This window comes from Acanthochromis polyacanthus, chromosome 19, assembly GCF_021347895.1.
Source record: "Acanthochromis polyacanthus isolate Apoly-LR-REF ecotype Palm Island chromosome 19, KAUST_Apoly_ChrSc, whole genome shotgun sequence".
Taxonomy (NCBI): domain Eukaryota; kingdom Metazoa; phylum Chordata; class Actinopteri; family Pomacentridae; genus Acanthochromis; species Acanthochromis polyacanthus.
The window spans coordinates 26,580,105-26,601,959 of NC_067131.1; the positions used below are offsets into that span (position 1 = coordinate 26,580,105).

General features: G+C 40.6%; 1 protein-coding gene across 15 annotated transcripts in view; it reads left to right on the forward strand.

The window, feature by feature from the left end:
* rbfox3a (RNA binding fox-1 homolog 3a) overlaps window positions 1-21,855 on the forward strand; it is a 600,072-nt gene that overhangs the window by 212,381 nt on the left and 365,836 nt on the right. For 2 of the 15 annotated variants that reach the window (XM_051939185.1, XM_051939193.1), the window contains exons 4-5: window positions 13,776-13,930; window positions 14,637-14,737. The exons of 11 other annotated variants lie outside the window; for them this stretch is intronic. The gene's annotated coding sequence lies outside the window, so the exon portion shown is untranslated. The remainder of the gene's footprint in view (window positions 1-13,775; window positions 13,931-14,636; window positions 14,738-21,855) is intronic. 2 more of the 15 variants (XM_051939181.1, XM_051939186.1) reach the window with 1 other exon arrangement.

Sequence of the window (21,855 nt, forward strand, 5' to 3'; positions counted from 1 at the left end):
GTCTGGAGGCAGAATGGCTCCAGCTTGAGCTTGAGCTTGAACTTTGATCCTTTTCTATAATCGACTTCTAATAAATGAGTGACTCAAACCTGCTGCGTCGGGACTTTCAGACAAACTTTCGATGCCATTATCCTCGGGTTCTGTTGGTAAAATGTGACTGTGTTCCACTAGTGCAGCCTTGGAAAGTCACTGAAAGTAGTTTTTAAAAAAATGGAATGAAGCATGGAGTTAACTGAGGGAAAACAGTGGAGATTGACAGGAGAGCTGTGTTTCTTTGTTGAGGATGAGCAGATATTGTTTATCTGTGGGAGATGATGGGGTTGAATGCACATGCTTGGGGATGTTGAAAGGCTAAAGCTGGAACAGCAGAAAACCCAAGGCCAGAGGCAAAGAGATTACTCTCCCTTCTTTACCCTGTGTCTTCCTTTCCTCCAGTTGCAGATGTGTTTACTCAGCACTAAGGCTGTTGATTGTTAATTGTTGAAGTTTGTTTTTCTGGCAGGAACTGTTTGGAAGTTCAAGTCTTCTCAACACCACTTGGCTTTTCACTCACATGGCAGCAGTCTCACATTCTTCACTGTCTCTTGTTTTCCATTTGACATTGTCATTTCCATGTCTGCTGTTTTTCAGCCAGGATTAAGTTGAAATCTGCAATTCAAACACAAAGCCAACAAACAAAAACATTCATCCATCTATTTTCTATGCACCGCTTAATCCTCATTGGGATCACAGGAGCTGGAGTCTATCTCAGACTAAGAGTGAAGGTAGGGGACACCCTGGACAGGTCACCAGTCTATCACAGGACTACACACACACACACACACACACAGTCACATTCATACCTACGGACAATTTAGAGTGACCAGTTAAGCAGAAAGATCCTGGGAAGGCCAGGATGTGATCCGGTATCTTCGAGCTGCAGGGTGAAAGTGTTAACCACCGATCCACTGTGCAGCCCAAACAAAATGTTCCTTTTCTTTTGATACAAAATGAGTTGTTTTCCATAGAAAGGATCAGGGTGTGTATGAATGGGTGAAACACATGGTAAAGTGCTTTGGTTGATAAGGCACTATTTAAATGTAGGCCATTAAGAACTATTTCTGTTTTGGTTTATAGTTGTTGAAATGAATACATGAGTGAATGAATGCTTAAAGACATCCACTCAAACATGTCTGATGGAACAGAGAGTCTTTTTGTTGCTGTTGTTTCTTCTTTTTAACAGAACGTCTGCGGTCTCATACTACACAGGGCTCTGAGTACTCTTAAACTACATGTGACCAATGCTTAACGCTGTATCTGAACGCCTCCTGTGTAGACAGACAGAGCAGTTGTTGCTGCTGTTGCTCTGCTGAACGTGCTGCTCACACTGTCCTTTTTGTGGGGTAATAGAATAGAAATACTTTGTTAATCCCTGAGGAGAAATCTGTTTGCTACAGTAGAAATAGTACAGTTCCCACCACCATAAATACAGATAAATACGTACAAATGTGCAGTAAATTTAAAAAGAAAATGCAAAACAAAACAAGAAGAACAACAGAGAAAGCAAAATGTCCTATGTGTAAAAGTATAAAAAGTGTGCAATTTCAGATTACAGAACTGGCAAAAGATGCTGCAAGGCAGAGAGGACTGAGAGCAGGGGAGATGCATTGAACAGAGTTATGAGAGACATAAGACAAGAGACATGGTGTTAGATGCAGAGAAAGTGAGCAAACGCTAATCCATAACATGATGCAACGACAGAATTACTGACAGAATGGAATAAAAAGAACAGACTGAACTGGATGTACTTTATAAGCAGACAGATCATAGCAATCATAGATGTGATTGGAGAGACGACAACTGTGTAGGAGGCCTGGTCAGGTCTGGAGTTTGGCCCTAGAAGGTCAGGGCAGAAGATATACACGACTGCTGAAAAGTTTAGGGTCACTTAGAAATGTAATTATTTTTGAAAGAAAAGCAGTTTTTTTCTATGATGATAACATTAAATGAGTCATAAGTCCAGTCCAGACATTGTTAATGTGGTAAATGACTGTTCTGGCTGGAAATGGCTGATTTCTAATGTAATATCTCCATAGGGGTACAGAGGAACATTTCCAGCAACCATCACTCCTGTGTTTTAATGCTACATTGTGTTAGCTAATTGATGATTAGAAAACTCTTGTGCAATTATGTTAGCACATGAATAAAAGTGTGAGTTTTCATGGAAAACATGAAATTGTCTGGGTGACCCCAAACTTTTGAACAGTTGTGCAATTGAATCTGTTGGGGGACAGTCACGAGTGATGTGTCTGCAGAATGATTGGAAAAGCAGCAGAGATGTGGATGTTGTGAACTTTACCGAGGACAAGATGTAGGCTACTATTTCTGCCAAATATGGATGTGATAAAGACCAGCAAAGGAGGAAGAGAGGAATGGACCTTAGATAAGGTGTGGAAATTGCTCTAAACACTCTTAAAAAATCTGCAGAGTAACACAGAGTAAATAAGTTACATGCAACTGCATTTTGTCTTCATAAATACTGTAATGGAACCAAGGGCCCCTTCTATTTCTGAACTTCTTCCACCACCTAGTGGCGACTTTGCCTCACTGCAACTATGGGTAAAATTCTTCTGTGTTGTGTTTTCTATCTCACAAAGCATAATGCAGTTCTGCATACATTTAATTTGTGTGTGCATTCGTGTGTGTATTGGGGTTCGGGGTGAATTTTCATTGTATTTTTCTCTTGAAAGTACCTAGTAGCTGTAATAAGTATATTTTTGAAATGTCAAATCAAATTTTGTTATTATTTTTATCAGATTTTTTTGTGATTTTCATGTACATTTGCAGCACACATGGGACACTAAGTTCTCCCTGATTGTTTTTTCATGGTATGTATGCATTTTTGTTCATTGCTTTGTCTTTTTAAGTTTCCTTGTCAACATAATTACTTGCAGAACTACTATACCATGCCAATATCTTTAAGAAGAACTTTCAGTTTTACTCAATTTTATATATAATATTTTAGAAGAATCTTGCTGTAAAAATGCCATGTGGCGTTTGGTTGTAGATTGCCTTGCTGATTTTAGGCCTGAAAACAGCAGAAATGTCAGGTAAATTCTCTGTTGGGCCCTCCCCACCTGGTGTGAGATGTGGGTGGACCAGATACAGTCTGTATATGATTTTTGGAGTTTATGGTGGGTGACAGTAAGTACTGTGAATTTATTACAGATGGTTGAAAGAAACTGACACTGCTAAATGATGAGAATATTTTTGAGAAACCCACTGGTTGTTAGTCAAGATTGCACTGTAATTTCTGCATATTTGGCAGCAGAGTGTCTGAATTGCCAACAGATGGCAGTGTAAACATGTAAAATTGTTAGTGTTCAGACTGAGAGAGTAACAACATCACAAATTCACCGGCACATTAATATTGCTCCACTGACCACTGGTCTTTTTTTATGGTATAGACACACTCTTTATGGATGTAAGGTTGTTCTTTCAGGCCTAACAGGATGGTTGTATAAATGAGATACAGACTAAGTTTGACGAAGGTTCAGTCTTAGGTGAAGAGGAGTCATAATCCTTTCATCCTATCACAATGCAGTTTAATGCAGCTGCACAGAAGCAACTTTTCAATTTTTTATTTTTTGTTTTACTCTTACCACGTTTCGTTAGCACTGTTGCCTCACAGCTAGAAGATCCACGGTTTGTGTCCTGGTCTGTTGCTGGCATCTTTCTGCATGGAGTTTGCATGTTCATCCTGTGGGTTTTCACTGGGTTCTCCGGCTTCCTCCCACAGTCCAAAAACATGCTGAGGTTAACTGATAAGTCTAAATTGTCTGTAGGTGTGAATGTGAGTGTGCGTGTTTGTCTCTATGTAGCCCTGTGACAGACTGGTGATCTGCCCAGGATGTTCCATGCCTTCACCCTAAGTTTGTTGGGATAGACTCCAGCCCTTCCGCCACCCTAATGAAGATTAAGCGGTGTATAGGTGATGGACGGATGTACCACATTTGCCAAAGTTTAGATTTAATTATATATACAAACCACCAGAAGCAATATCAAATAAAACCAACCAAACCATCATTTATGGGCCTTGTTCATGTTGTATTTCTGCTTCAATTCTAATAAATAGTGTAACAGTTGTGCTTGTTCTGTTTGGCACAGCTCTCATGCACATTCTGTACATAACGATACTGTGTTGCTCTGTATTTCTAGAGCAAAAATAACAAATATGACATTTATCCTGGTACTGAATCACTGACTGCTATGAACATATTATTGAAACGTGCACGACTGTTGAGCAAATGTGTTGTTTGTGTTAAGAAAACCTTGTAGAAAAATATTAATTAACCAGTCAAAATCATGAAAAACAATTTCTTATCCCACCCCTCCTCTATCATAATCTTTAAATATGTAGACTCCTACCTTCTCTCTCTCTCTCTCTCTCTCTCTCTCTCTCTGTGTGTGTGTGTGTGTCTCCAATCACTCCATGCACAGAGGCACAGCTGTACAGGAAAAATAAGACCCAATAAGAGTGAAATCCTGGAGAGTTTTAAAACCCTGCATTTATTTCCATTATTAATTATAGTCATTACTGCTGTCTCCTCCTGCTGGGGGTGGGGGGTGGGTGGGTGGGTGGGGGGGGGGGCTTTGAGGTGGGGAGAGGAGGAAAAACAGGGGCGAGGTTGAGGAGCACTGTGAGAGCAGAAAGATAGACGCAGAACTACAGAAACGAGAGATGGAGAGAAAAGATGAGAGGATGAAGACACATTGCATGGATTGTTTTTTTTTGTTTGTTTCCTCTGCTCGGCATTTTGCTGCTCTCCACATTTACACTTGGCGTTTTAGGCACCCGCTGTCTGTCACACATGCAGTAGTTTGAGAGATCATGAACATGGATAAACAGATGGAAAAGTGCTATCAACAGAACAGTAAACCCAAAATTTAAATGTAACTTAAAGACCCCCTCCAGTGAAAATCAAGGTTTTTTTTTTTACCTTGTTAACATACCCATATGTTTGTTTTTATATTCGAGAAGACACTTAACGAGCAAAATTAGAAGTCAAAGCCATGGCTAAGCATTTACACCTTGAAGCTTCACTGTAGGGAAGATAGTCTCAAAAATACACATTCAGACTTCAAGGGTTTCATACATTACAAACTTAAGGAACCAGTGCTGACAGATGGCAGGGTGGGGCCATCATACTTCCTTAGAATCTGTTTGTCTGTAACATGTATGACTGAATTACTCCAATATTACAACTTGCCATAGAGTCATTTTACAGTGTGATGTGCTCTAGCTGTAGCAAGGAGAAAAGAGTGGATAAACAGGGTGCAACTACATACAGTTAAATCTAAACCATTTTAAGATGAGAGGAGATTATTTCATGAAATAAAACAAACAAAAAAAAACTTATGACTATGTAAATTTGAGGTTAAATTAAACCTTAGATGTACAAGTGATTGAACCCTACACTCTTCTATAAGTGGGTCAAAAATGACGAGTATAAGAATCTGTGTGTTTTTATGTCATTTTTGTCATTTTAGTTAAGAGTAGTAATTTGTATTACTATTTGTGTTGTATTTCTGTCCACACAAGAGTGATTTCATGTTTGAAATTTATTTTTTCCCACTTCATACCAGATTTTGTACATTTTGATCATTGAAAAGGAATAATCTTGCACAGAACTGCAGCAGAAGGATGTCAGCATCCATTTTGCTGACATTTTTCCACTCTTTTCCTCTAATTGTTGCTGCTCTCTGTCCCTCCAAGGTTGTGCACTTCATCACCTCTTCTATGATATTATCAGCAACAAAGAGCTTGAAGTAGTAATACAAATATTACAGATTCTTTAAAAGTATAAAAGGTAGCTTAAAAATTGAATGGGATGATAGAAAATGCATGTTTTTGAGGCATAGCTGGAAAAAGAAATGATAAAAACTTTTCATGACAAAGATATTGCAAGAAACAACCTCACTGGATCATTTTTGACCCACTTATGCATCTAAAGGTAACAACATGAGAGAAACGTTAACATTAAATAAACTTGTGCAAGTACATAATCACTGTTACAGTTACTTTTTTAATTTTTAAAACATGAAAAAGAGGATTTTAGGTAGAGCATCTCCTAAGCTAACAGTGACATGACAGGGGAAAACAAAAATAAAACTGCTACAGAATCTGACAGTATACAATAAATCACCAAATGATAGTGAGGACACATTGCTAGCAACCAAACTTAACATGAGGCTGTGGAGGTCATTCTCTTAAAGTTATTGCTGAGACAAAGGCAGTTTGTATGGATGTGAAATAAACAAAAAAAAAATGAAAAAAAAGTCTTGGTTTACTAAAGAGGGAACTGGCAGATTTCAAACAAGAAGTTAGAAGCCAAATGCTATTAGTACGGCTTTAAACAAATAAGGGATAGAATGGAGGAGATGGAGTAGAGAGTGACTGACATGAAGAAGCCAAGAACGTTCTTTCTCACACACTTAAACTTCAGGATAATACCCAAGTCCCATGAACAATCTAGACCCTCCAGAAAAACGCGATTATGCGATCACATGAATTCCCGCATTAATCACCAAAATGCCGCTGATTATACGGGGGTCAATTATTTCCCAAAAAGCCGCATAATCCCGCAAAACAGCGCATAATTCCCGCAAGAATCTCACATTTCCACGAAAAAAAGAGAAATATGCGGGTCCCGCTTGATTTCACAATTTCCGCATAAAATGAGAAAACTATAACCAATATAAATGGAGTTGTAAGTTTTTATGTGACGCCCGGCCTGACGTCATCAGTTCGCGCATTCGCACACACACTAGAAGCACGAGCTGATGCGGAGCGCGGAACCAGTGTTGTCAACTTAGCGACTTTCTCGCTAAATCTAGCGACTTTCCAAAGCATCCTAGCGACTTTTTTTGTCAAAAGCGACTAGCCACAAATCTAGCGACTTTTTCTGCCGTTTTGGAGACTGACAGGAAAACTCGGATCATTCTACAGTCTACATTCTACATTCTACAGTTTTCAACGAGCAGCAGGTGCTGCTGTGAGCTTCTCCCCCTCCCAAAGCACAGGCTGTCAGTCCAGTAACCCCGCAGCAGTCCCAGTGTCTGATTAGAGGACACATCCCTCCGCGACCAGACGGCAGGTGAATCGCGCATATTTTTCCATATTTCACTACTATTCGCATACTTTGCAACTTTCCGCAATTTCTCCTCATAAAATGGCATAAAACCCCCGCATATTTATTCGCATAATCAAGGACTTTAGCCCGCATAATCAAGGATTTTTGCTCGCATTTTTCTGGAGGGTCTAACAATCCTAGAGGTGCATTCATGCAGAAGTAATATAAATATCGTTGCACTTCCCGAGGTGGTGGGGGAGACGATATACAGGCGTTCCTGAAAATGTTTATTAAGACGGCACGGTCCCTTCCTGACACTGATCTCATTATATAACGCTGTCACTGGTCCCTTGGATCTGATCCACTGCATGCTGCAAACCCAAGCTGCAAATGCTTGCCTGTTTTTTGGAGCACAAGACCCAAGAGTTAGTGTAAGTCAATGAGAGTGCCCCCTGAAGGCTCTTTCATTCTCTCCATGTCCACGTTTGTAGGGGTTACACATGATATAAATTTCATCATCCACCCAAGTCCAAGACCCCTCTGTGGATGTCCACATACTGCTTTAAATTTTGTGACCACATGCACTGGCTGCACTTCAAGTGCTTCAACTGCATGTGTCAGAAAATCAAATGGTGCTTCAAACAAATGCTTATGAGGAGAGATTGTATGAGAAGTTGTCAGTCATCCACACCTTTAAAAGTCAACATTTAAACTGCTGTATGACTGGAACCCTGTGTTGTTTCAAAGTCATGAATTAGCATTTAGTCCCAAACTATTTGCTCTCTTCATTGAATCACTAAATCCTGCTCTTCTGTGCCACTGAAAATGAAACTCTGAATGACAGTTCAGGTGATGCTCTGAATTTTAGCATGAATATATGAACACAGCCACAGAGAAACAAATGGCTGGTAAATGCATACATTTAATCATTAACATTAAAAATATGTTTACAGTGTTTTAAAAATCCAACAATAATAGTCAGAAAGTAAGAAACTTGAACGTGGCCAGTAATGCAAAATGCATCCTAATATGTCTGCTGTTCATTTTCATATCTTTTGGGAGCATTTTAATATTTTTATTCATACTGGTCACACATGATAACAGAGATGACACCAATAGAGTGTTGTTTTTTTTTGTGCCCACTGGGCAGTGAAAGTATTTGTTACAAATACTGTTAGCAGGAAGCAAAACAAGTAATAATGTGCAAATGCTCTCATGAAGACTGAATAGATACAATGAATTTAGGAAATCTGCAGTATATTAGTAATACTGATGAACATTCATTTATCCATCCTTTATGTATACACAGCTTAATCCTCATTAGGGTTGTGGAGGGACAGGAGTCTACCCCAGCTGACGTGGGGCGAAGGCAGGGGACACCCTGGACAGGTGACCAGTCTGTCACAGGGCTACATATACAGACAAACAATCACTCACATTCACACCTACAGACAATTTAGAATGATCAGTTAACCTCAGCATGTTTTTGGACTGTGGGAGGAAGCCGGAGAACCCGTAGAAAACCCACACATGCACAGGGAGAACATGCAAATTCCATGCAGAAAGATCCCAGGCCCAGGCCAAGACACGAACCAGGGATCTTGTCGCTGTGAGGCCACAGTGTTAACCACCGGGCCGCTATGTAGCCTGACTGCATTGCAACATTTTTTTAAAGCTTTTGCAGAGTTACTAAAACACTGCTTTTGTGTTTTGTAAGTGGTGATTGTTCATGTTGTCAGTTTTGTATATGCACACAATTCACCCACACAATATTCTTTTGTTGAAGACTTCTGTGTACAGTTGTTGTTTTCATTGTTTGTGCCAGAGTTTATTTGTGCCGGATTCATATTGTGCAGCCATGCATGTGTAAACAAGGAAAATTCACAGGCATCATTGCATGCACGTTCTGGACATGAATGCTGATGTGTGTGTGTGTGTGTGTGTGTGTGTGTGTGTGTGTGTGTGTGTGTGTGTGTGTGTGTGTGTGTGTGTGTGTGTGTGTGTGTGTGTGTGTGTGTGTGTGTGTGTGTGTGTGTGTGTGTGGGTGCGCATGCATTTCTCATAATTCACAGACCATTGAAAGAGTGAGCTTATTTGTTGCTGTCACATGATTACAAGGACTTAAGCGGAGTCTTGTTTAGGATCCCATGTGTATAAATCTAAAAGACCTTTGTGCTTACATATTGAATCTCTGAGCTTGACTTCTTTCTTACATACTTCTGGGTGGAATCCTTGCAGAGAATATTTCATTGTGAGCGGTTGTATTTGTGTGTAGACACACCAGCACCACAGTGGGATTTCTCTGCCACTGTGTCGAGTTTTCTTGTGTCCTAAAAACAATGGTAGCATGTTGGAGTTGAAGCTAATAAATGATAAATAACTGGTACTTTAGTATCAGTAATGCAAGGTAGAAAACAGAAGACATTGAAATCAGCTGACCCTAACCCTAACCCATCTTTACATGCAGTGGCGGCTGGTGGTTAAATTTGTTGGGTGGGCTAACAAATGCATAATACCGATTAAATAATTAACATCACCTATGATACACACAGTTACATCAATTACAGGTACACTATTCTCTCTCTCTCTCTCTCTCAGACACACACACACACACACACACACACACACACACACACACACACACAGATACATATGCCACATCGGTTGTCTCATCAGCTTGCACAGCCACAAATGCCTTCTGCGATATTTCATCAGTCACTTTTTGTTCATTAACAGCTAACATACAATCAAGCAACTCGTTTTGGCTAGTCTTGGACGTGTACTTTGCAACTGGTGTGTTTGACAGGTGATCTGCTAACTGTCCATGCAGTATCTCGTCCAACAAGAAAGAATGGGAAACAGAAAAGTGAATTCTTAGCTACACTTGCCGTTAGGCAGTCCTTTCTGTCAAACCTAGAAACGCAAAACTTAAGATTTTGTCGTTTGTCCCGCTGAGTTATTTGAACATCGTTTGGCCGATGTGATCCCAGTCTCTTAACTTCCAGCTTTTCCTCCAAAGACATTGAGGAAAATGGACATGAAAGCAAATAATCCACCTCGTTCATGCTAACGCCTGTCATAGCTTAACTTTTTCTCCCTCCTTCCCAACTCTGGCACAAATAGCAGCACCGCTGTGTTAACTCGCTGCTATTGGTCAAAAGTCAGTGACCTGTGGGCTGACTGAAGTTAGCTCAAATGATCAGTAAATAAAGGGGGCGGGACATGACACCTGTCAATCACTTACAAGAACGAAATGAATGAAAGCGGACTGCATCTGCTTGGGCTGTAAAAATAAGTCCATTTAGAGATGTTCTATGTTTTTCTTTTGACTGATTGGTGCTGTTGCTACCTTTGTTTTCACCTAAACTTAAAACAATCTGTTGGAAGTTATTTAAAAAATAATTGTCTCTTCTTTTTTGTGTTTGCTTGGGAGGGCTTAGCCCTGTTAGCCCATTTATTCCAGCCGTCCCTGTTTACATGTCATATTACTGCTCTGCAGACCAGTCAGAGTTGTTATAAATCAAGCTTTAGGTTAATGTAAGATCACTTGAAATAAGATATAGCAAAGGTAGCATTGACACTGCACCAATTCTCTTAGGAAGTTAAAAACACAAAGTTAACATTACACCATGGTATGTAAATTGTAAAACCCTTTTCCATTTGTGTGTGCAAAGTGTCCACAGCTCATCTCATGTTTTTCCGCCACCACTTCAGTGCAGCTTGGGTTGCAGTGCTACAATACAGAGAAAAGCTGACGACAGTAAGTGACCAGGTCCTGACTCAGGCCTGGAAGAGAAACAAAGCCTACAAAACATGGTAAATTTTTAATTCCTTTAGAGTGTGTTGTGTGTACAATGTGTGTCTGGTTTTCTTGCCTTGGCTCAGCAGTCTAGCCGTCAGTTTATGCTCAGGTCTCTAGATGAATTTGAAGAAACACCCAGTACGGGGCCTCAGCAGTGCTCTTCTCTGCTTCCCCAGCCTCGCTACTGTTTGACACTTAATTAAAGCTTTCATTAACTCCCTGGGAAGTGTCGAATGGCTCTCTCTTGCTTATTATCCATTGTCTTCCCTTACACCACTCATTACGAGACACTGTGTAATTGTTACCATGTATTACCTGTGTGAAAGGCATCCGCTAGCATACAGGCAGAGATTAAAAATTCTGTCTATTTCATTTTTCACACCACTCACTTGTCAGTGTCACTGACTCAATCTTCACTCGATGTTTATACTTTTCAGTGATGGTCTTTTTTTTTTAACCAACAGCAGATAATAAATGGACAAATAATACAATCTGCCCATAACTTGTTCAGCAATGAAAGTTCAGTTTTCATATATAGGCTTTATTTTCTTTCTTTTTCCAGTGAGCTTTGCTGTGTGTTGGTGCAATGCTACAAAGAAAAATGGGAATGCCAGCAACAGACACCAATAACCCTGACAAGAAAAAACAAACATATTTCTGCACAAGTGCGCATAGTTCTGCATAATAAGATGCATTTCCAAGCCATTATTAGGCAAAGGCAGACAATCACTGCTTGTTATGCGGGGCCACCAGAGTGATCTAAGGAAAAGCCCATTTTCGCTCACTTATTTGTTTGTTCTGTGTTGTACATTGGGGTGCCTTTGTGGGAGGCACAAGAACAGCATCACGAACATCCTCTTCCCACATGTTCATAAAAATTCCCATTATTCCAGGGCATTTTTGAGCCCCCTGAGAGAACAATGGAGGGGTTTCTCTATTGCGGACCCTTAAATTAGCACTGTGATGTATTTATGGCAGTCCTGTGCGACATTAACGTTTTGGGAGGGAAAATGATGGCACATTCAGCTGTGGTGTAAAGGCCCTGTAAATCTGGCGTCTTGCACTTAGCATGCTTTATTACGCTGGCTGTCGATCCTCTCATCAGCATCAGCTTCCTCTGGGCTCACACTCTTTCTTCTCTCTTTCCCTTTAATTGTCGCCCTCCATCATTTTTCATTCTTCTTGCTCATCCCATCCTCCAATGAGAATCCTATATTCTTCAGTCTTTATTCTGCTCTATATTTTATCTACTTTTTGTTTGCCATTCCAGTGTGTCATCATCCCTGTAAGTCTCAGTGTTTTTGTTCTGTATCTGCCACTGTACAACATATTCCTTTTCTCTTAGAATTAAAAGTTACGAATGCTTTCAATATGGTCCAGGTTCCTACAGTAAAAGACCTGTTGCTTTTTTTCTGTAATGTTAGCAGACTGACAGTGCAGTTAAAGACTTGTATGGAGATGAAACTCTCCAGGTTGAATTACTTGTATAAAAGCCTATAAGAAAAGGGATGGTGTGATAGTCAAAGTTACACGGCTCAACATAAAAACTGGTGGAGACAAGACCACTACAACTCCCAAAGTGCTTTTCAGTAAGAAAAATCCAATCACCGAGCTAACACAGTTGGTCAGCCCTATCTAAAATTTTTGCTTTTGCTGATTGCTGGTAGTTTGGCTCACCTTGCTGCAGGAATATATGCCTGACTCAACAGATTTATATTGCTAGTATCAGTCTACCACTGGCTGCACATTTCTTGCACATTTCTCCTCCCTCTCTGCAATCAACCTGTAGCCATTTTCAGAATCTTCTTCACTAGGGGAAACGGCACACACTAAACCACAACCTACCAGAATGATAATCTTAAGTTTTTGAAGGGTTGGATCATGCAATAAGGCATTCCTGCTATGTTTTTGTTTCGTTGGTTTTTTTTGGACCACAATTTTGAGGAAACCTCATTGCTTAGCTCCACCCAAGACGATAGTTTAAAGAAAATCTAACTAGCCCAAGTGTTTTTCCATCCTGTAGCAGACTGATAATGAGATGGAGCCAGATCATTCTACACAGCTCTGTGTCAGTGCTAGAGCATTCTCTGGTTATGCGAGACCATTCTCTGGTTATGCGAGACTGGAGTACTATAGACCAGTTCTTCATGGTGTTTGGTTACAGATGCAGAAAAGACTGGCTTGAAACTTTCACACACAGGACAGTGTTATAGGGATTCCAGGTCGATGTTGAAAACCAGAAGTTCAAATTTACAGTTTTGGATTAATTTGTTGGAATGTATTCTTTAATTTTGTCTGCAGTTTATACCCTAACTGGCTTCTTCTCCATAGCAAAAATTGTTGGAATATTTAGAGCAGTGTGGACTTACACGTGAGAGTGACCATACAAACTGTTCAAGAGTAATGCCAGCACCAAATCGGATGTTTTTATTTTACGTGTATTACTGAACAGGTTCACGGCCAGGTTGAGCAAAGAAGCAGAGCAAAAGGTTTTTGTCAGAGTTTATTCCTGTGGTGCTAATTTCTGGGAAAGAAATTCTGTATGTGGACCAAGAAGGGGTTCAGGTTGATGCCACTGAGGAGGGCACCAAGGACTTGTATGTGTGGATTAATCTAGCTATGATCATCAGTAGAAATTATTCAATAGGAGACAGGCTGAAGTTGTATCATTTAATGACATATAATTCAATAAAATGTATATATCACAATGTAAAATGACCAAATTACCAGCATAAAATCAAAGCTTTGTGTAAAAATAAGTGAAATGCATTGTTCTCTTTTCCAACCGTTCTGTCAATGCGCCACCCTCTCAAAGTCTAATTATAGCTCTGAAAGTGCTAGCAATGTCCTTTCTGCTGCAGCTCCACCCACATGCTACTGCTGTCACCTGGAAAGAACAAGAGAACATGTTGCCTGTGGGGAGTCCAACACTAATCCTTATTCGTCACCCACCATTAGCATCATCGTTGCCTACTTACATTCTGTCTGGACAGCTCTCCCATGTGTAGCTTACATGGTAGGTATAACTTGATGCCTAAGTTCCTTCAACTGCCAATCAGATTCGACTGTGTTTGTAATGATTGGCTTTACTCTGTCTTCTACGCCTCGCTCTGTGGCTCCATCTGGTGTTTCAAGCAACAAAAGGTGTAATGTATGCAACTCAAAAACACACATAAAGTGACATAAGTCAATAACAGGTCACAGCGTCACATGTAATTACAAACCTTGGGCATTTGATGCTCTTGGGACAGTGTCATGCTTTGTCTAGCTTGCAACCTAGCCATGTTTTTCTTAACCAGGGTAATTCAAACTACAGGGTGATGTTTTTGTTTTTTTTTTCCTTGTGGGGCAAGTCACATTCAGTTGATAATTCAGAACACACTGAGACTCTTGCCACACATTTAGTAAAACACGTGCATCACTTGCACTGATCTGACTAAAGTATCTACAGTTACTCATTGGCTGAGGATGATGAACTGTTTTTTTAAAAAAAATTAATAGGCAAGTGCCTGCTGCCTTACTTTCCATTTACTAAATAATCAAATGAGTGTCTTAGTTGACGTAATGCCACAACTTCCAATATGCATTACTCCACTCAAGCCACAGAAGTAGAAAAAAATTAAATGATTACGTAGAGAAAACTATGTTTGGACTTTTGCTAAAAATGAAACATTCTTGATTAGCTTCAGCCCAGCCTAATGCAGCATTATTTCATATTCCAGAACACCGGTTTTGGCGCGAGCTCTTGCGCAATTTCGGAACAAGATCTGCTTTCTAGCGTCCTGAGATTTGGATACAGAGCACAACAAAGAGCGATCGCCAGGTAATGTGGAGGTTTTCGTTCACTTCTCCTCTCTAGTATGCTGTGGGACACTCGTTGAGACTATCTGAGCCGGTCAGTGTGGGGCAAAAGCACGTTAGGGCGGACTTTGACGCGGGGGGGGCAAGTTGTCCCATACTTTTCGTTAGCCGAGCTGCTAGCTGAGCTGCTAAGCTGCCTGCCTGGCTAAATACTGGAGCTATATAAAAAATTCATTTCTCCATCACTCACATGTATGAAATTACATATGGAAACAGACCCCAGGTTGAAAAAAACCGAAGTTCCCCTTTAAGTTATTTTTTTGGCCTTTTGTTGGCTTTATTAGATAGATATAGTTAAGAGGCAGACAGAAAAGTAGGGAGAAGAAATGCAGTAAAGGGCCATGAGCTGGAATGGAACCCAGGCTACTTTGTCAGGGACTATAGCTCCCGCTCAGTCAGTTGAGCTATCTGGGCATGCCCAGAATTATGTTTTTGCCCCTGGGCAGTGGAAAGTCTTCCTGCATGTGCAACATGAGCTGGACCAGTGTGTTTGTGTGATTGCAAAGACCTAAATCTGTTTACACAGTGACGTTATTGAGATGTGTCTTTGTTATGGGGAGAAAAAACAAATACTCATAATGTAAATCATCCCATTTTAAGATGAAGACGTGTTTTAAGATTAGAATGCAGGATACAGTTAGATAAATAGTAGTTATGGTTGAGTAAGGAAAAGGAAATTTAATTAAGTCAATGTAATGTCCTCTTAAGTCAAGGATATATGACTGTGTGTGTGCACGCATGTGTTTTTGCAGTGACTGAAAATTGCATGTGTGGGGAATATGTGCATATATGTTGTGTGTATTTGTGTGTATGCGTGTGTATGCCGACAATCATTTCAGCTAAAGGTCAGGTTTGTAATTAGATCAAAGGGCTTTGTGTTTGCGTGTGTGTGTGTGTGTGTGTGTGTGTGTGCGTGTGTGTCTGTCTGTCTGAGCAGAGGCAGTCAGGATGATTGAATGACACCTATGATTACCCTCTCACACAGCTAGATGTGAGGAGGTAGGGCCTCCACTACAAAGAGCTGTCATGGCCATGATGAATGGGAAATGAGAGAAGGTTTCCCTTGTATCCACAAAGACTCACAGGGTTGGGAAAAAGGCTCAAATTTCACTATTCTACTGTTATTATCTCAACATTATTCAAATTTAGGATGCATGGTATATGGGGGATCATAGCACAGAGAGACAGCAAATGGGGGGGAAAAATCTATTTGTTTAGTGTTGAGTTTGTTCCCTCAGTGAAGCAGAAAGCAAATCTGCTTGCATTAAGGAAAAGTAATGAGTTAAATGTAAGCAAGGAGGAGAGTGAATATCTTAAACTGTGTTCACTGTGCTGGCCCTTCTAGAAATGACATTTTGCTTCCCTAAGCATGTAAATAAGGGGTGGGGACAAGCTGCAGCAGATGCAAAGAGGACTATGATGAAGCCCATGAAAAGCAGGCTGGGTGCACGGTGACATTGTGTGTGTTTGTTAGTGTGTGTGGAGACAGCTGCCTCCCCTTCACAGCATCTTTCCCATGACAAACAGAGGATGACCAATCTTGCATTTTCCACCGCACATACACATACAGTGAATGACATCAACAGATGGTGATTTGTACTCTTTAATTATATCAGCTTTTAATGTATCAACGTTGTTTGTCATGGACTCTAAAGTTATGATCATTGAAGGATAAGATTTATGTCTTACTACTTTTTCTTATTGTCAATAAATCCTTAAAGAGACCAAACAAAACCATCTGAATTCCACCAAAACCACGTCTTAGGTCTTGATTTGACAAAATCATAAGGATTTTGCCAATAAACTGTTAAAATACAGGCTCTACAAATGTTAATAAAATGCTAAGTTTAAGTTGCTGTGGCTGACCATCTATTCATAATGGAGAGAACAAACTCATCCAATTGGCTTAATGCCTTGCTCCCCTTTCCTCCATCCTTACTCAATTGCTCACTCACTTGCTCTCTGGCTATACAGAGGAAGACGGAGAGGACATTAACTATTGATAGTCTGTGGAACAGCATCACATTCAGAAATAAAATCACTGTCTAAATGTATTCAGAGGCTGCTCGTAAAACTGTAATTATACACATTACTTTGAATATGAAATGCTGGCTGACAGTTATTGTCAGGGGCTAATAAAAGCCATGCATCTCCTCAGCTGTTGAGAGTAACGCACAGGGAGAGCGCCTTTCAATATGGTCCTAACACCGAGGTTGTTCCTGGGCCAGTTCTTACCCAGCATATTATGCATACTTCACCCAGCCAGCACTTGTTGGCGTTGAGGTCGTTTGAAGGCGGTTATTGGCAGTGTGTCATATTATTGTGTTCCCAAGGCTTGACCTGCAGTTACACAATACTAGCTGCGGTATACGTCTGAGATGGGCAATGGACCAAGGCAGTAACACCTATAATGTTGTTGTCCATCAATAATGCATACTCAACTCCGTTTTAACAGCATGTGAAGTCATTAATATTGGGTGTGAGGTTAGGAGAATATTATGGTGAAATACTGCTGACATTATGCTTTGAATAGTCCTTTGCCATTTTGGTTGTAGAACCAGGTTTAGCAGCACATCCAATTAATGTAGAACCTATAAGGTATATTAGTATATCCATCCGTCCGTCTGTCCATCCATCAGTTACACGTGGTTTATCTTATGCTATATCCTGTAGAGGATCATGGGGGCTATGCTAAGGCATGGACTATGCTAAAGAAACAATTAGGCTGCTTGAAGGATTGCTGAAAAGGCTGCACTCATGACTTAGCTGACAGGTCAGAAACAGTCAAGGACGGTCAGTATATCTGAGGGACAGTAATCCATGTGCATGTGGGGTCAAACAACGACAGGCAGGGCATCCAGGAACTGGTCCAGAAAAGAAGGTCCAGTATAATGGTGACTGAAGTGGCAAGGTGACGATCAGAGGTATTCAAGAGAGACTTAAGGTGGAGAATGCAACAGGGAGCCAGAGAGCCAACTAAGGCAGAACAGACAATAGTTGAAAATGGGAATGCAGAATATCAGAAGTCAGAAGTGCAATTTGGCCTGGGCTGATTGACTGTCAGGATCAACAGTCTGACACTGAATGATGTTCTAAGCGACAATTTAATGGTGAGTGGAGATGACCGAAATCAGGTGATTGGGCCCCCTGCACAGGTATCACCAATTCTGTTAAGATAGCCTCTCCACAATTATACATTCACACACACACACACACACACACAGTCATGCCCACAAAGAGTGAGAGAAAAACAGGATGTAGAAGCTGCAGCAGGAGACCTGACGGTAGCTTGAAACTGGAAGCTGCATCTTTTCAGATGCTCTGAGGAGGGCAGCATGGGTTCATCAAGGCTGATAACGCAGCTATCAAAATGGCTGGGATATCTGCATGAGAGAGTTGCTGGGATGTAACTTATCTTCTGTACAATGCTGCGACATAACTGCCTCTACTCCTGTGTTGCCCCTTCTACAGTGAGCTGGAGTGCAGGGTCTGGTTGGGTGAGAATGACGGCTGACTTAAATCGATTCTTCGGCTGCTGGAAAGCTCTGTCGGCCTCGGGGGCCCACCTGTAGGGAACAGAGGTTGAAGTCAGGACTGTTAGGCATGAGGCAGTTTTAATGTAGCCTTGCGTGAACCATCAACAAAAGAGAAACCATTGGCGCAGCTTTGCAGTTCTCTAATTGAGACCAGTCTTTCCTGTAGATGCTGGGTCCATCTTTACCTGTTCGTGTTAGATTATCTAGCCCAGGAAGGAGACTGCTGAGATGTCTCATTCATATTTTTCCACTTTGACAAACAATTTGTTTTCAGCAGTATTTTCAGGACTTCATGTAAGTGTTGGACAGGTTCCTCTGGGTTTCCAGAATAAATCATGTCAATGACAAAGACAAAGCGGTTGATCATGTCTGTGAGGGCAGCATTAAATAATTCTTTAAAGAGGCTCAAATACCAAGGGTTGTGTTGAAGACCATCCTCCACTCATCTCCTTTTATCTGAACCAAGTGGTTAGCATTGTGTATATTCCACTTGGAGAAGAGAGTGGCTCCGTGGAGAGGAGTGAAGGCCGAGCTGATGATGGGAAAAGGATATTTGTTTCAATGTTGTTGATCCACCTGAAGTCAATACAGGGTTATAGTGAAACATCTTTTTTGTCAAGAAAGAAACAGCCATCCCCCACAGGAGATAAGGATGGACAGATTATTTCTGCTGCCAACAATTCACAAATGCACTTTTCCATGATGGTATGCTCAGGCTGAGACTTGTTGTACAGGCACCTCATAAGAAAGGGGGAATCAGGCAGAAAATCTATGGTACAATCTTATGGTCTATGAAGTGTAAACTTTGCTGAAAACAGGTGCGAACAGGTGATATACCTCAGGCATTCCTGACTGGCCAGTTGGTTCTGAAAGGGATGGAGGAGACGGCAAAACAGGGATTGAAGCAGAAAGGAGAAAGTTTGCATGACAACAGGAACAGGTTAGGACTTTGTTCTGGCCAGTCAATGTGGGGATTGTGAGGCTTAAGTCATGGGTATCCATGGACAAGGGGAGAGTTAGGGGATTCCATGTGGTGAAATGACAGAGATTCCTGATGATTTCCTGTCAGATAAAGATGAACAGTCTTGGAAGTTAAGTGGCATTGGCGTTGACCATTTAAGGTTCTTGCTGTCACAGAGGTCTTAAAGATTTTTTTGTGGATTCCTAGTTATGTGGGGAAATTGCAGACTGTCAAGATTTTTTTCTTCTTCAGAGTCTATCAGAGGTGTGTGGGTCTGATTGCACAAGCAGCGAGAGACGGAGAGCTGTAGATGAAAGCAGAGGCTGAACAGAGGTTTGGTTCCCCAGAACTCCCCAAGATCATGGGAAGCCTGGTCTTTTGCTGGGAGGACAACACAGGAGGCCAAGGAATGTCCTATCTTTCCACAATACAGGCATGCGTTGGTATTTTGTGGATGTTGTCTTAGTTCTGGTATAGTCGAACTCAACTTAGCTGCGTGGGTTCAGAATCTGGCCAGCAGGAGAATCATGTTAGGTAGGAATGGCGGTAGGCTGATGACGAGTGGATGAAGGGTCTCTGGCTTGGGCCAGAAAGAAAATTTCCCTCTCTGCAATGTTCAGAGAGGCTATTGTCCAGACATATGGAGAATGAAACCAACTGTTGGGGGTGTAGTTGAGGCAAGTTCATCCTTAAGTGATTCGTTGAGGGTCTCCATGAACATTTTCTGGAGAGAATCATCATCGCAACCACTGTCAGAGGCCAGGGTGCAGAACTTAACTGCAAACTCAGCCACACTGAGGGCATATGTTGTTCATGCTCAGTTTTCGCAAACTGTTCGGTTCAAGTACCAAAACTACGTGGCTACGATTTAGAAAATATCATAGTGTAGGTTAAAATACAATCCTTTCACAAAGTCTGAAGCTTCTCTTTCGTTTTCTCGGTTACCAGGGTTACAAGTCCAACCCCAACTAAAATATAATTGGTTGGATGAAAAGGAGCAACAGTAAAGCAATAAAATTTAAAAAGCATTTGCAATATATCACAAACAAAATGTAACAAAAGTGTAAAAGAACTTTTAGTGTTCAATTAGCCCTGCTGACCAGCTAAGCTTTTTATGTCTTGACATCCTACATTTATAAAATTTACATTCTCACACAAATTTGTGGATTCAAACAAATTGAGCATACATTAATTTTATCAGATGATGTCAAAGGCCTACAACCTCAAAATATCACTAATAATATAGGCAGGACCACTATGCTGTAGCTACTAACTGTAGTACTCTGCTGATGGTAATAACTGTAGTTATTAATACATAATAATTTTATTTTCAGAGGACTTAACTGGTGAAACATAAAGGGAAAGCTTTCCATGGCCTTCTACAGAAGGACTAAATGCTGGACAACCTGATTCCAAATACCTGTTTGACTTGAATAAAGCAAGAAGTTCTGTATGGTTATTATACCTATAAAAGCAATTGAAGTCAAATCCTTCTAGTAGATAGTACATCGGACTTTACAAATGAGACTATTCTTTAATCCAATGACTGGGAGAAGAGAACTTGCTGAAAAGAGAAGGGAATGACATATTAATATCAGAAAAACCAGTAAGAGAGACGGAGGAGAAAAAGGAAGAAGCAAGCCACTGTTGTGACAGTATCTTAAATAGCTACTCGGAGACTTAAATTGTTCACGCCAAAGAGACCCCTGATGTCCTGCATTTCCAGCAGCAATTCTGTTTCCTCCTGGATACACACTGCCATGAGAACATCCATTAATTAATAAGGCTTGGCATTAAAGTTTTCAAACAATAAAAAAGGACACAAAGGGGGATTTAAGGACTGAGTGTTTGCAGTGAGGACAAATTAATGAAAAATACTGGCCTCTCAAGGATAGAAATTCAATTTATAATTTGTCTCTATTAAGCTGCTGTTGCACTATAACTTTTCCCCACAGCACCTCTTTGTTTGTCATGTTGGTTTGACCACTGAGGATAATGGAGGGAGAGATTTAAAGGATGACTCCATAAAAAGACAAAGTACCAGAGAGAAGAAATCTTGACTAGTATGTGAAGAGAGCATTGCTTAATTGCTTGGATGCCTCTGAGAGAAATTTGTGACTAATTATTTTAATCTGAAGGCCCCTTGCTGATATAACTGCGACAGTGGTTTACAAAGACGGTAAAGACTTCGACACATGACAATGTTTCACAGTACTTTTTAAAAATTTTACTTTAAATGTTATACTATTGCGGGATGGTTTTATCCTTCAAGCAACTGTAGACATAAAAGCAGCCTCTCCGTTGCACATCATGACAAATTGAGATTTTAAATTATAGAAGGTTAAAGTGAAACCAGAATCTCTGAATTCTTTTCTTGAAGTAACAAAAGAAAATAACAGTCTTTCCCCTCACCTTAAAGATTCCATGACATAACATTATTACTGAAGTTTCTGTAGTGCCAGGTCAGTGAGGCATCAGGCTCACATATGAGCTCAATGGTTATATTATGGAGATTATGGGACTTTATTTTATTTGAACATGCAGAAATGCTGGTAGGGTTGATTTGAAAGAAAAAAAATGTAA